Here is a 14,450-nt window from a genome sequence, read left to right as displayed (position 1 = left end):
AGCTTTCTAACTCATTGCTGTGGCCGAGGTGCAGGATTGCCAGGTCATTGTGGAGGGAGAGGAAGAGAGGGGAAGGAGGTGAGGGCAGCATGGGATGGAGGAGACTGAATGAGTGATGAGCCTTCTACTGATCCGCAGTGGGTGATGAGCCTTCTACTGATCCGCAGTGGGTGATGAGTCTTCTACTGTTCCGCAGTACTAATACAGCAAGGTGGCTTATGCCTGTCTGGAGAGAGGATGCTGCAAACACCAGGAAACATAATAGAGCCTGGCTCAATGAGCCCCTGTCCATCCAGACTGGGATGCAGGGCCAAAGAAAATCTATATGAAAAAATAAATTCCTGTAACCAGCCAACTGAGCTATTGGTCAACTAAGAAAACTCCCACCTGCAGTATATTCTATACATCCCTGCACTGTCTCCAGTAAAGACAAAACTCTCCAACTTGCCAAGCTATAAACTGTGGTGAGACAAGTTGGAAACCATGGCAATATGCACCCTTGCCTCATTCAATCCTCATTTATCAGTTTTACCATCATAATTCATAGATTATACCAAAAGATTCCCCTACAAAATCAATCCAAGAATAATTCAACTCTTATTCCAGATGTGACTCTACACTAGTACAGAGACTGCAAAATAACAGTACAGTGACCTTTACTGTGCAATATATCACCACACTGCTCCTGACCCATTCTTACTTATGCCCTGTATAAAATACAGAGCATATTCTATAGAGTGATTTGGAACAACAACATTATCCAGTTATTGCATTAATTTGGTTTGTCTCTTGCATGTATTTTCAATAATATGAGTATCCTACTTTCCATTACCAGTCAGAGGGTTATAGTTTTGTTAAACTGCATAAACATTTTAATCATTCTCCTTTCTAAAGCTACAATAGGAGGAGCACATAATATATTAAGCCACTAGCACAGCCTATCACAATCATATCATCTACTTCACGTCCAAATTGTAGCAACATCATTGCCATATCTCAGTGTGCAAATACAATTTGTACAGGGCGATTGGAATCCTATCCCTTAGTCTCTGTTTATTACACTGCTCCAGATTGGTGCAAGATATGTTCTTCTCTTGTAGCAAACAGAATGGTATTAGACAAAATCTGCGGCGCTTTATCTAAAGAAAGTGTATGACATCAATACATCCCTTGAATGTTGACGTGATTTTCTTAGATGAAATATACTAAAGTTTGTTATCTTCTACAAAACATCTCAGAATCCACAATGTTATATATGGAGAAAGATATTGCGCTGACCAGAAATCATCTAAGGGGGGATAGCGTACCAAACTCACTTTTCCCACTCATAGATGAAGACACATTAAAGGTATCTTTAATCAATCCTTCTAGTCAGATACCATCCATGGATATATGCAAAAAAATTTTCCTGTATGGTAGTGATGTTCCTCTTTTAATGCACCATCACTACCATACAAGAAAATGTTTTTGCATATATCCATGGATGGTATCTGACTAGAAGGATTGATTAAAGATACCTTTATGTGTCTTCATCAATGAGTGGGAAAAGTGAGTTTGGTACGCTATCCCCCCTTAGATGATTTCTGGTCAGCGCAATAACTTTCTCCATATATAACATTGTGGATTGTGAGATGTTTTGTAGAAGAGAACAAACTTTAGTATATTTCATCTAAGAAAATCACGTCAACATTCAAGGGATGTATTGATGTCATACACTTTGTTTAGATAAAGCGCCGCAGATTTTGTCTAATACCAATCTGTTTGCTACATTGTTGTTTAGAATCAGGGTGAGATTCTTGTAGGTATTTGGATATTATTAGTGGCAGCTTGTTCATGCGCCCTAAACAGTCATCTCCTCGCTCTTTTTTTGCTATATGTTCTCCTCTTGTAAGCAACTTTGTAATGTGGCAACTTTCAAGAAGGAGTTGGGTCAGGTAGCAATCTCTTCAGATGTATTTTTGTACACTTCAATTATAGAATGTCACGTGTACAAAATGTACCTGAGCAACACACTATTTTTCATTGCTTGCACCATTAAAATGTGACTAACATGGAATGGTGGTACATTTAGGTCAATAAACTAAAAATCACAATGCATGCATATCGCAGGCAACTACAATTTACGTATGGTTATGGCAGCTTCCCAAATTTAATTAGATCAAGCAGAACACTGAAAAAATCTGTAATCTGTTTGTAAACTAATTCTGTGTGTAAACCAAATCCAGAGGGCAGAATCGGTGCACTAGATGGGGCTCAGAAGTGTGCTGGAAGCCTATAAGATAGAACTCATAACTTCATGGACTCATGATTTCATGACAACTTAATCATATATAAACAACAGCCACTCATCTACGTAGAACCAACAGGACCCTCCAGTGCCTAGCCCACAGTTACTGACATTCCATGAATAGTAAGGAAGCTGACTTTCGCCCATCAAATGTGGAAGTCAGAATCATATATCCTAAAGGAATGCAACTGTACCCTGGTGCCAGGATTAACTATAGTCATCCTAAAGAGTAGCTAATAGAGAAATGGAGACAAGCGGGGAAAGGCAATGAACTACTCAAGGGCTGGGTATCCCATCAGAAACAAGAAACTATAAATCAGTGGCAGGCACTCTGAGTCATAACTAGACACCAGACACATGGTACCAGTTGAAGGCCATCTTCAGTGGGGTCATGGACTCCTCCCTTTGGCCCACATCAAGTTAAATTGGGGTGTTAACAAAGACATTGTGGAATTAGAAGCCATGGATGGCCTCTCAGTTAATGTGATCTTAGGAAAGGTTTGGAGTTGGAGTTGGTCATTGCTTCCATAGCCTGTTACCTATAGTGAAGCCACCTAAGCAGCAGTTATACACTTGACCTGACTGAACCCTACCTGAATTTCTAGCTTTTGACCAGCAGGAGTTTAAAGATAGTCAATGCTCTAATCCCACCCTGATTTATTGCTGTAGCAGCACTGTACAACCTGGCTCATTACCAATAGAGTTAGAAGTATGTTACATGGATATTACATGAGGCATTCCAAGGTTAAGTCTCCTTAGTAAATGTGTAACACCCTGAAAATGGGATTCGGTGGTCTGGAAAGGTATGGAGAATCAGGTACACTGCACAGGTGTGATTTCTCCTTACTCTTTGGCAGAGGTGAAGAGCCCCTGACCGCAGTCACAATGATCACACAGCTGTAATCTTCTAGTACAGCATATGCAGTTTAAGCCAGCCATACACGGTGCGATTTAGAAACGTAACAATGTGCTGTACGATTTCCCTTGAGATTCTCAATACGATGTGGTCAAATGGTGTACAATTGTACATACGATACGATGTGTTGTTTACGATTGCAAATCGTAAATGATTGATTGTTTACTGCACATAAACTTCACGATGAATCTGCTGGAATCAGAATAGGGGAGGGCTTATCTAGGGAATGGAGGAGGAGAGTGGCTAGGGATTTTCCAATCCCTCGTACATCGTACATCGTATCGTAGAACTGGCAAAACAGCATACGATGTGTTTTACATCGTACACAATAGGTCACAATCTTACAGTTTTTCCGTAAGATCTACGATCCAGCTATACAACGGCGGGACGCGCATGGGCATCGGAAACGTACAAAAACAATACACGATGTGCACGACTGATCGTAACGATCGACCTAAATCGTCCACATTGTGCAAAAAATCGCATCGTGTATGAGCCGCAATAGACACGATACTGACACAAGCTGATGATAATGAAAGTTTAATTTGAATGGAATTTCATCTTCCTTCACCTAACTGGGAAAAGCAACACGTAGCAATTTTATTAATATTGGTTAACAACAATTTCTCAATTTGGTACTTCCTTTCACAGAGTAACCGATTACTGTTACATCGATAATGACCCCTGTAAGTGTTGTCGCTGCATAGCAGAAGTACTTTCCTTAAAAGCTGTAAAATGCAGGAAAAAGATAAGGAAGAAGATCTAAATTGTGGAAATAAAACCTTTAAGTTTTTGTAAGCAAGTTACTTCTATTCAGTGTACATTATGGTATATTCTTATATCAGATCTGATACATTGGATAACCTAAACTATAAGAAGCTTCAGTAAATAACAGTGATATAAACCTTATGAGGATAGTAATTAATCTGCTTTGGAGTTAACTGGTAACTTGTATCTGAAGCCGTAATCTCTCTGCACAATGGATTCGTTTTTAGTTCTGAGCAGCTCTAGGTATTATCTAAGGAGAGGACTGCTGCTTGCACGTAGATGTTAGCAGTCTCCAGGTTTAGATACTGTATGTTCCTTACATTTCTAAAGTCATAAAAGTTAAAGAGCTTTGCAGTAACATGTCCTTTATACTCCTTCACTAGAGATTAATTCTATGCTCTCCATTTATGTAGTATCTAATGACTGTGTGACTCTCTGCTGCTGATTCCTGATATAAGTGTGAGGTGAAGTGGGTAGGTGCAATGTGATCATTTTTGGAACAGACCTGATCCACGATACAGGCAGGTTCAGTCTCTTTCCAGCTGTCAGAAACCTCCTCTTGTTTTACCTGACACAGGGTTATTTTGTCTCAGTGCTCATATCCTCTATAATTCAGCACCTCAGATAGCAGCTTATGCCATTACTACTCCATCTCCGCTGGTCACTGGATCCTGAGCAGGATGTAATAAAGTGGAGATGTGGCCACAAATCCAAAAACTTCAGTTTTCAGAGTTTAGACCACATTACCCATATGTACAAAGCTCCGGAAAGCAAAACTTTCTGGAGCTTGTACCTGGTAGGTGTTGCGTAATATAGGAGCCTATAGGCTTCTTTTCACAATGTTCCCAGTGAGGGATCCCTCCCATGGTCCCCTGCAGCACACGTGTCGGTGTGCGCATCAGCAGAAGATCTCCCAGGTCATAAACCCAGAAGTCCTTTCATCGCAAGGATAGCTATTTTCAGAAGAGCTGTCCTTTGTGTTATTAATGCCAATAGGATGTATCACATCCATAATGTGATGATTGATACATCCTACTCCTAGTGAGGTAAACTGTTCTTCCTCACCGTGGTGCAGGGCCGCGCTCTCTGGCTGCTACCTCAGACTCACTGCTGCTCACCAACTGCAGCTCCTCTTCTACCAACTGTCCCCAGCCTTCCAGCTGGCCTATCATGGGGCCCCTCTCTGCATGTGCAGGTGTAGAAAAGCACAATGATGTGCAGCAGCCGTTATACTTTAAATTTTAGGGTATTACAAAGAGTTAATTGATAGAGCTGGTCTTTACTGAAGCCCAGTAATACAGGGAAACATAATCTCAAATTTGTTAGATTATATCACCCACTACCCTGAGGCTGCATATGTATTCCAAGGCCTGATGAATATCTTCAGTCAGGTAGGTTTTCTCAATGAGATTTTGATTGCGAAACCTAGAGAAGGGAGCTGGATATAGAGCAGGAGATGCATCTTCTAACCTACACACTGGATCAAGACTGCCATGGCCAATCTGTACACAGTTATACAATTCCACAGGGACAAAAACTCCACAGTGTTGCTTTATCTAGCCCAGGAAGGACCTGCACTTACTACTGTATGTTAACATGCTAAACATGCTTAATGTCTACTGTAATGCATTGGCTACTACTGATACTGCTCTTTGCAGCAATATTATCCAATTCCTGATTTTCTCAGACATTATAGTAGGTGAAATAAGGGAGCACATGGGGATCTTAGCACAATTTACAGTCATACTGAAATCACTGCAACAGCTATATATCTGTTTGCCGTAAAAAAAAATCCATACCTCTTACAGAGTAACCTTGGATGTACAGTGAAACATTAAATATGCTTTGGAAATGTTACAGATAGCAATCATTTATTCCTCCCATAGCCCATGGACTTTCAATATGGTGCAAAAAACTACTTTGTGAGTGTGGATTATCCCCCGGTTAAATAGAGTAACAGTTATTCCATGACCCAGGTTGCATTAAATGAGCAGTATTGACAGATACTTCTGATCCCAATGGTGCAATAGTGGTTGGCATCCATCACTACATTCAACCTTTTTGAGTTCATTCTCATTCTGAATCAGACCCAGGATGCAGGATCCCAGCTTTACCATCCAACCTAACAAGTGTTTGATGGGCCTGGTAGATAAACAGTACAGTATATCGGTCACCAGGTATGTGGGGGGAAGAACATGTTTAATGGAGTTCATTGACAGTTGTTCCAGTCCTGTTTACCAGAAGCTAGTCCAAACTTTTGTAGATATTGTGGGGTAGTATAAGATGTTTGCACCCTAATACAGCATAGTAGCCAAATCCCTCAATGTCAAAAAGAGTGCACTGACTAGAACTGTTCATGGAATGTGAGGAGAAGCTTGATCCTAATATCAACTATGGCCCAGTCTCCCATCCTAACTGATATTACACAATTAGTTTTCAATCCAAACAGTTACTTGCATGGATGAGTTATGCCAAGTCAGGTGGAAGAGGAATCACAAGGTTACCTATGCCACCATAGAAAAAGAGTGCCTAGGTATAGTATGAAAACATTCGATATTGCAATCTTTTCTTTATGGAAGGAAATTTATGACACCAGAGATCACAAGTCTCAGCTGATTAAACTGCACATCTGGGGACAATGATTAATACAGTGGAGAATAGTTTCACAGGCATACAACTTGTCATTATTCACTAAAAAAAATCCATGATCACTACCTGGTCTTTGGATTAACTTTGCAGCAGCAGCCAGTAATATTGTTGCGGTAAACGTGCTAGTCACCACCAAAAGATAATGTGGGAAAATCATTGCAAAAAATAAAGAAAGAGCATAACTTTCAAATATACATTTTTTGTCTGTATACACACATTAAAAGATCTAGTCCACTAGGAACCAATACACAACTGTTTTGCTTTATACCAAAGACCTAACTGGTTCCTGTCTCATTAGCCCTCTAAGAAACAAAATAGCGCCTAAACAATATGTTTAGTTTTCTTGACGTGGTAAGTTTGTAAGTTCAAACTGCATCTTAATGTAATTAGTGTTATTTAGATTTTTAAAAAATGTTCAATACTGTTCCACATACTGTAGCAATCTAAGGGCCTTATTCAGACACGCTCGTTGGTCTGATAGGCATTTTTTTTTTTCATCAGGCCGCTCGCTAAGCTGTGGGTGACAGCTTTTGCGAGCAGCCTGGAGCCCATCACGATTATCGTGACTATCGGGCTTGTGAGGAGACCCTGTGGTAGGGTCTCAGCTCTCGCAAGCCCGAGTGGACTCCCTGCTCTAATAGAGCAGGAAGTCTACTACTGACATCACTAGTGATGTCAGTAGGGCCGCCCACAAATGCCATGCGTTCCTAAGGGAATGCCTGCGTTTGTGCAGCTACCCCCCCTCCCCGCCTACAAAATGGGGTGAGCTGTCAATCGACATCGACAGCCTCCCCGTATTGTAGCGAGACCTGTAGCGATGGAGCAGCCGTTGCTGGACGGGTCTTGCGCATGCGCACACCAGAGGCAGCGCATGCGCAGTGGGGGAACATCGACTTGCTTGTGAGCGCTGTGCGCTTGAAAGTGGGTCTGAATGAAGCCATAAATACCTTGTCGATGTCTAGGATATAACTGTCTTTATTTGCGGAAATCACAAGGCTATGTAGAGTTATTAACACAAAGCAGGAAAGTAATTTGCTACAGGAAAATTTTAACAAAATGGAAATGTGGTAGAAAGATTAAATTTATCTTAGATAAATGGAGATTTATGCTCCTGGGCTATATTAACTGTAATAAATTAAGTGGAATGACAGAAACTGAGTAGCAGGACACAGCGCATGGGAGATAAATGCATGTAAAGCAAACATTTCATTATCATCATATAGATTAATAGTTTTGGTTAATGGTGGGTGAAATAGGGAATGGAAGGTCTAAATTATATAGCATGGGATGTACTAAGCATCGCGTTATGCATGGGGTACATCCCGGCACTTATCAGGGACATACTGACGTTAATAACACCGGTATGTACTGTACCTAATACTGCAATTAATATTGCAAAGAACAGCTCTTCCGAAAAGAGCTGTTCTCTGCGATGAGAGGACTTCTGGGTTTATGACCCGGAAGTACTATTCCCCAGGAGAAGCCCCAGGGAGGAGACTCTGTGACATCTTTGGGGGGCGGGGGCGGACTGTATATGTCATTAGGCCCCCCCACTGCTGAAAAATGGCAGCGATTCGTGGGTCCGTGAGCAGGGTCAGGGCTAAATGACACGATTTGCATAATTTTAGCTCTGCCCCCTACTCGTGGACGTGGAAATTCCCAGTAAAAGGTCCCCATCCTACCCACTTCACTAGGAAAGCGCGCTCCGTGTGGGACACTGTGTGAGATCAGATTCTATTAGGCAACGCCATCTATGGCACTTGTAAAGTATCACATTCCAGAGCATGGTACATATGGAGAGTGTGGCCAGAACTCAGAAAATGGCAGTTTGGGGAGTTTTGCCTGCATTTTAGCCTTAGTACATCCCGTCCAGGGGTGCCAGGGGGAGAGGGGGGATTGGGTATTGGGCCCAGTCCTGTTGGAGTCCTGCAACCCCTGCCCCCCCGATGCAGTATTTCGGGCAGGGAGAGAGATGACTGACTGCTGCTGCAGCAGCCTCTCTCCCCAGCCCAGTCCTCTCTCTCTCCCTGCGTTATATGAAAGGGGAGCGATTGTCATCGGCGCCCCCCACCCTGTGCGGCACAGGTTTCTTTTTGTAAGGAGGGGGTCTGGCCACACCGCCCCATGTTGGCCACGCCCTCCCCCAGGGGCCGGCAGCAGAGCTGTCGGTAGCACTTAATTCCCGCCCATAGAGGTGTTAGACAAACTAGATTTGTTTACTTAGGATAAAAGATGCCATAAAGATGGGCATATTAATGTGTTTCCAAATATTAATGGTCAATACACAGATTTTAGCAATGATCATACAGCGGATATGGGGTCATTAAATGTAAATGAAAGGCAATTTCATCATGGTCTGTACAAAGGGATACTGCAATGATAGTTAAGCTGTGGAATTCTTTATAACAGCGGGTGATGAAATGGCAAATTCAATAACAGAATTTAAAAACTGATAGGTTGTCTCCTTCCAGAGAATTAATCTGATTTTCAGCTTTGCAGTCAAGAAAAAATTATTATGTAAGTTTGAACTCAATGGGAATGTGTTATGAGAGTATGACATCAGAAAGCACATTGCACCTTGATGGTATATTTAGGTAGAGGCTGCTCTTTCAAGCTGCCACTACTTTGCGAGTTTGACCATAAAATTTAAAGCAGCACTAATATTAAGTGGATAACATGCCAAACTTTGCACTTAATATTAGTGCAGCGTTAAATTTTGAGGTTAAATCTGCTGAGAAGCAGTGGTTGGCTATAGCAGCCTTTTCATAATTATACTCCTTGGTCTGTGATTACATTTATTCTTACAAACTAAAATGCAATACAAAGGTCACTTTTAAATGCAAGTGGATATTTACTTTTCTACCTTGTTTTGTATTATTTTTTACACATATAAAATAATCGAATCCACACTTACCTAAAAACCTTCTACTATTTAATTAGATTATCTTGACTATGTATTTATTTGCATATAAAATAATACCTTTTTACCGGCTTTTGGCAGTGTGCTAGGGGGATTTTTGTACAATAACACTTCCCTTTCAAGACCCTGTCTTAAAGGTGCCTACACATTTGGCGATGTGCTCACGATCCGACGATGTGTCCGATTTCCCCTTAAACTCTCCCCAGCAACTCCCCGGCAGTCGTGGGCACGATTTGGTGTTAAAATCTGTCCAACGTGACAAATGATCTATCGTGCCTCCTAACTATTCCTGTGCATCGTGACTGAGATTGTCAGATCTGCCCTACAGCACGGCAGATCTGAAGATGCACTGTACGACCTGCGGGGACGCGCAACGGCATTGTGATCGTGAGTGGATTTTAGCATATTTTACACGATTTGTCATCACGATTCGTCAGAATTGGCCAAATCGTGTAAAAAAATCACCTAGTGTGTAGGCACCTTTAGACTACAATTTAATTTGAGCAATGTCCATTATTTGTTTCATTGTCTAAGAGGCAAATGTGGCATTGAGTACTGGTCTTTGTAGTGTAACATTGGAGGCTCTTGGAATACCTCATGGTAAGTTAACTCAATTTAAAAACACAAGTCAATGTATGACACTATTAAGGGACTCCCGTTGCTTAGGGTTAGTGTTTTTCTGTCTAGATAACCCCTTTCAAGCATTTGTCTTGGCCTTTAAATTAATTTGAACAACTTCCAATCTGTGTATTTGTGATCTACAAGGTCATTGTACCTTCTACTTTCCACTGTAATATATTAACAATTAAATACAAAATATTGCATTACAAATCATCTGTAATGTGCTCCAGGAAAAGAAAGACCCACAAAAGTAAGTCTGATTTTGGAGAAAGGAAGATGTGAGAAAGCACCAAACATTATTTGCAATCCAGAGTTGTTACACAAACTGCAAAATAAATTGGAGGTAGTCTAAATCCCGGTGATCTGGATGCTGGAGCTCAGAATGCTAGCGCCATAATCCCTAAACCAGTCAGAAGGTCCCAGCGCCAGCATACCGACTGCTGGCATCCCGTCTGTAAGTACTGGGGATAGGGGGAGGGTTAGGGGTTAGGCACTAGGGGAAGGGTTAGTGTTAGGTACTAGGGGGGAAGTTAGGTTTAGGCTGCGGGTGGGGGGAGGTTATGTGTAGGCTGCGGGTGGGTATGTTAGGTTTAGGGGTAGGGGTAGGATTAGGTTAGTTTCCGATAGGTGTCTGTATCCTAACCCTGTTTGGATTCCGGCATCGGGATTCTGACCGCCGGGATCCTGAGCGATGGCATCCCATTCCAAACCAAAATAAATCTAATAATCTCTACTACATGACACTTAAAGAGATCTGGTTAATGATATGCTTTACATGCAGACCTATATCAGTTAGCATAGTGTCACTTATGTAAAATTGCTCTGTGCGTGCCCAGAAAATCAGTTACACACTGATTATCTACTAAGATTTCCATGGTTTTGACAATCATACCCCTTTCACACTGCCAGCAAATAACCCGGGTTGCTGTGCAGTGTGAAAGGGGCCAGTTGAAATAACCCGGGTCGAGCGACCCGGAATTTTTCAACCTGGGTAATGAGCAGGGTTGAGCACGAGTTCAACATGGCTCGCCGTACAGTGTGAATGGGTAACCTTGGGTCGAGGCAACCTGGGTCCCGATCACTACATAGGGAGAGCCAGCGCTCGGAGATGAGATCATCTCCAAGTGCCGGCTCAGCAGCGAGTGACTACATCGACCCGGCATTATTGCCAGGTCGGGCCGCCAGTCTGAAAAGGGTCTCCACCGGGTCACACCCGGGATTGAAGCGTGTACAAATCCTAGATGCGACCCGGCCATTGCGATGTGAAAGGGGTATTACACACGCTTGTGGCTGGAAAGGCAGGATTGGGGAGGGGAGCGCATTCTAACCTAGGCCAAGCATAGTAATGGTATGTCTGTACAAATGTGAACATGTCAAGACCAGCACAGATACATACACCTGTGAAATTTATATAATTTGCAAGAGATCAAGGAAAGTTACAAATACACGATAATGATGAAAGTAACACCTATACTAACCAATTCACTTCCCTTGATTATGAATGTACTGCTGATAGGAGCCTTTTTCATTGCTAGTACCTACTGTACTGTATATTGTTACCACGTGCGTGTTTAACCCATTGTTTTTTATAATCAAGATGGAGAATTGTTCTAGTTTTAGTTTTAGTTTTATTGAAGCTTAATAGTGAATGTGTATTTCACAAGCAAAACAAATGTTTGAAACATTTGGTGTAAATGTATATGACATGTGCCAGAAGTAAACTTTGCACATAAGCTATTGGTGCTGACAGTCAAGCACCTTACAATAGTTTCAGCTTTGCACAAGTACACAATTTGGGCTTTTTTTAGTGATCACACTTAACACCTGCGGCACAATTGCATTTCTAAATTCAGAAATACACTTTCACAATCATTTATTGTATTGAATATGAAGAGCATTGCAATATGATCTAATATACAGTCCGAAAAATTCATATGTCATATACAGGGGTATTTAATATGGGAGCAAAAAGTCTGTGCTGGACTTTTCACTCCACATCAGAGATTTAACTGGGATAAAGTATCAGGCGCGTGCCCGCTTTATCCCCGTATTCAATTTAAAAGCTACGAAAACGGGACCCGGCAAAGTTGGATCGGTGAAAAAACCCACAAATTTACCTGGAATAAATTGTAGGACCCCCTTAAAGCTGTAAAAACATGGGGGATCACTATGGGTACCACTGTTTTAGCCTGCAAATGAGAGTCGGGGTTTTAAATAGCCGTGGCAGGTGTTTTTTTCCCGACATTGGAGAAGTGTTGCAGAAGAGCACTTAGGTTTTTTTTCTTCATTTTTTTAAGTGGTCCCATCAAATATGGGGTACATGAAAATGGGTACTAGCATATTTTTAAGTCACTAAAGTCTTTATTTAAAAATTCTGCAATTGTGCACCTGCCGCTAATAGCCTATTCTAGAAAACACCTGCCGCATATTTGCAGAATAGCCCTGAACCTATTTCCCTATTTTGAAACACTTTTTTCCCATTTTTTTTTTCACCACAAATTTTAATTAATTTTTTTGGGTTGTCCCTATTTTTTTTTCAAACTTTTTTTGACACAGTTTATTTTAAAATGACATTACCAGGGATGCAGGCTATTTTTTTTAAGCCTGCACCCCTAAACCCCAATTCTGCACTTTTTTTCACCACCTATTCAGTGGTGAAAAGTTATCCTCGTTTTTTTTCAAAGACTTTTCGAACCTGCGAAAAGTCTTTGAAATTGAATACGATGTAAAAGTCAAACCGGCGAAAATGACGTCATCCGAGCGAAAACCTCGCAGAAACGGCGTTTTCGCTCCATATTGAATACCCATATTAGTAGCTTACTTCACAAACGACATTATATTAACAATGAACTCCATGGTGCCATTGAATCAAAGTGAGCGTACAGTAACATCCTACCTGTTTTCTGGACGGGGTGCAGTACCAAATACAGCCAGTGGCGGTGCTCTTGTCGCCGTTGTGAACCAGCTGGACAGCAGGTAGGTGCTGAAACGTGTTTCAAGAACAGAACCGTCAATATCCATTATACATTACTGTTACGAGGGCACAGTAGAGACATGCATGCAGAAATGTCCAGCCTGACAGCCAGGATCATCCACAGCTCACGCGCTGTCTACGTTAAAACAACCCAAAAGCAGAGATAGGCTACATTTTAACCCTAATGCACACACCGAATGGTATCTGAAGAGTTCTGTAATGTAACAGTTATACAGTGCTAAGCAGCTGTACCAGGACAGGGATACAGTACATAACCGCCCAGCCAAGTATTCACTCCCTAATTACAGATAATACACACAGACACAATTCCTAGTCAGTATTTACAATGTAACCACAGCCAGATAGGCATTACAAGCTACTGCTTAGAGCTACATTAGATGGGATGGGACAGTCATAGAGGCGGACATATCATGGTACAGGTAACACTATGCCCCAAGTACATGCAGCAGACAATCACTCACCTCCTTCCCCGGGTTCCTGCCGTCGCTGTGCAATAGACACTGGTCTGCAGCAGCTGCACATACACAGCACTCAGCTATCTGCAATAACCAGGCCAAGGAGCCAGCTACCAACACACCCACTGAGCGAGTCACAGTCACACACCCTGACCTACAAGCATCTGATTGGAGGGAGAGGCTGTCTGTACCACTGGGGACTGTAGCATCCCTATTAACTCATCTCTTCCTACTCACACATACAGTACTGTAACACCATGCACAGATGGGCTACACTGCATTCTGCTCTCAGCAGGAAGTTTCCACATTATACACACAAACACGATAGTAATAATGTACTTATTGTTTGTTTAGCTCTGAAGTGTTGTAGATCCTTAGACTTAAACAGTACTAGAGTTTAATAGTACTTTTATTTTATAATACATTTATTGATACTTAGCATGTCACAACATTTTGTGATGGTAAATAATGGCAAATTTATACGGGTGTGGTATGATATGTTTATGTACAGAATGTCAATATGGTCAAAATGTTGACATGTAAAATATCAACATCCACAAATGTCAACATGGTAAAAATGCTGACATGTTCATTATGTCGACATTTTACATGTCGGAAGTCAGAATGTTGACATACCAAAGCCTAAATAGAACATTAAAATGTTCTATTGACGTAAAATGTCGATATAATGAACACGGCAGCATTTTGATCACGTCGATATGTGTGGATGTCGACATTATGGTGTCCCTTGAGGAGGGGTGCAGGACTCAGGCAGTGGGACTGACTGGTAAATTTCCCTGTACCCCTGTGGGCCAGTCCAACCCTGCAGGGCTACACGT

At 41.7% G+C, this 14,450-nt stretch overlaps 1 protein-coding gene across 1 annotated transcript in view; it reads right to left on the bottom strand.

Moving 5' to 3' along the window:
• The window catches only part of WDR17 (WD repeat domain 17), a 197,716-nt gene extending 184,039 nt beyond the window's left edge, over positions 1-13,677 (bottom strand). Inside the window, exons 1-2 of the mRNA XM_088448511.1 lie at positions 13,618-13,677; positions 13,058-13,144 (exon numbers count right to left, since the gene is read on the bottom strand). The gene's annotated coding sequence lies outside the window, so the exon portion shown is untranslated. The remainder of the gene's footprint in view (positions 1-13,057; positions 13,145-13,617) is intronic.
• Positions 13,678-14,450: the final 773 nt, after the last annotated feature.

Source organism: Taudactylus pleione, unplaced genomic scaffold, assembly GCF_031769625.1.
Source record: "Taudactylus pleione unplaced genomic scaffold, aTauple2 ptg000021l, whole genome shotgun sequence".
NCBI lineage: Eukaryota > Metazoa > Chordata > Amphibia > Anura > Myobatrachidae > Taudactylus > Taudactylus pleione.
This window is presented reverse-complemented; position numbering and strand designations above follow the sequence as displayed.